Source organism: Oratosquilla oratoria, chromosome 31, assembly GCF_046742065.1.
Source record: "Oratosquilla oratoria isolate Oo_2021 chromosome 31, ASM4674206v1, whole genome shotgun sequence".
Lineage (NCBI taxonomy): Eukaryota > Metazoa > Arthropoda > Malacostraca > Stomatopoda > Squillidae > Oratosquilla > Oratosquilla oratoria.
In genome coordinates, this window is record NC_134807.1 from 51,350,991 (window position 1) to 51,353,252 (window position 2,262).

The following is a 2,262-nucleotide window of genomic DNA, read 5'->3' on the forward strand; positions in this document are numbered from 1 at the left end:
TATGTCATTTTGGAAAGAGTTGGTGCCAGTTTTGTTGTTGCTCTTTGTATTCTTTCTATTTTTTTATATTATTTTTTGGTACTGTGTGTCCATAGTGTTGCTACGTATTCGAGTTTTGGTCTTATTAGTGTAGCTTTTTTTTATCATTTCCTCGTTCAAAAAGACAAATGCCACTTTTATTGACCTCAATAATTTGTAGGTTTCTCCGACTATTTTATCAATATACTTATCCGGTGTCAAGTCTTTGCTGATCATCACTCCAAGTTCTTTTTCCGAGTTTACTTTTTTTATCTCTTCTTCACCAATTTTATAATCTCTCGATATTCTGATTTTTTTTTCCAAATTCCATTATACTATATTTCTTGATATTGAATTTCACTTACCACTTTTGAGTCCATTTCCAGATCTTATCCAAGTCTTGTTGTAATGAGTTCCAATCCTCCTCCGTTCTTATTTTCTTTAGTATTTTTGCGTCATCTGTAAAGAAATTCATATAACACTCCATTCCTTCATCCATGTCATTTATGTCTATGACAAACATGATCGGGGCCAGTACTGATCCCTGCGGGACACCACTTTTCATTTTTTCCCAATTTGAGAATTTATCTCTAATTACTACTCTCATTTTCCTCCCAGTCAGGAAGTCTTTCACCCATTCCAATACCTTTCCTCTGATGCCACCTATTGATTCTATCTTCCTTATTAGTTTATTGTGTGGTACCTTATCAAATGCCTTTTGTAGGTCCAGAAAGACACAGTCTGCCCAACTATCTCTCTCTTGTATTATGTCTATTAATCTTGAGTATAAGCAGATCAAGTTTGTTGTACATGATTTTCTTTGTCTGAATCCAAATTGATTTGGATTCTGTATAATTTTTGCTACTGTGCTTGTCAGGGAGACCTGTCTGTAGTTTGATGGGTCTTCCTTGTTTCCTCGCTTATAAATCGGTAAAATATTTGCATTCTTTCAGTCCTATGGCACTTTTCCTTCTTTAAGTGAGAATTTAATTATATTGTATATTCTATCTGTTAATTCCTCCATGCATTCTTTCAGTATCCAATTTGCAATTCCGTCTGGATCATGTGATTTTCTGACCTCAAGGGTTTTGATTTAGTCGCTGATTTCTCTCTGTGTTACAATTATTTCTTTCATTGAGGGTGATATCTCTCTATTTCTTCACAGTTAGGTGAGTTTTCTATTGTAAATACTGATTTGAAGTGGTTGTTCATAATTTCAGCCATTTCCAGTTCTTCTGTATATTAATATTTGCCTTGGCGTGGCTTTTCTATTTCTTGTTTGTTCTTCAGTTTGCCATTTACATACCTGTAAAATGGTTTGGATTCTTCCTTGCATTTTTTTTTTTATAGTTTCTCTTTTCATCTCTGCGTATTTTTACATGATCATTTCTTAGTTTGATGTATATTAGGAATTTGCTTATTTTCTTGTCTCTTTTCCATTTCTTCTAAGCTTTATCTCTTTTATCCTTAGCCTCACTACACCTTTTGTTGTACCAGCTTTTTATGTATGTTCTTTCATTTTTTGTTGTGGTACGTATTTATTCACTCCCTCATTATAAATCTATTTTAGTATATTCCATTTCTCTTCCATCCCTGTTTCTTCATTTAGGAATTTTTCCCAGTTGGCATTGCAAAAGAATTTTTTGAGTTTCTCAAAATTTGTTTTGTTGTACATTAGTCTTCCTATTCTATGTTTATCATTTCTGCTTTGATCCATCTGCTCTTTCAACTCAAATTCTATTAGTACGTGGTCACTCTTTCCTATCGGAGTTTTGTAATAAATTTTATCGACAATTGCAGGCTCTGTCGTAAGTATTAAGTCCAGCCTTGATGATTCTTCACTACCTCTGTATCTGGTATTTTCCTTTATCCACTGAGTCATTGTGTATTCGATGGTCATGTCGAGCAGTACGTTGCCCCATAGTTCTTCTCCACCCTTCACTGTCATTTCCTCCCAACATATTTCTTTTCAATTAAAGTCACCCATAATTACTGTATTTCTTCTGTCCTTCAGTATATTAGTTAATTCATATTTTGTATCTTCTAATATTTTTGAATGATCACTTTCCGTCCAGGACTTTGTTTTGGGGGCACATACACCACTACAAATTTTCTGCTCTTCATATGTTTGCTTTCAACTTGTATCGTAATTGATTCTACATTATTTTTCCTTCAGCTATTTGTGTTACATTTAAATCTTTATTAGTCAAAATTAATACTCCGCCACCCTGTTTATCCTTTCTA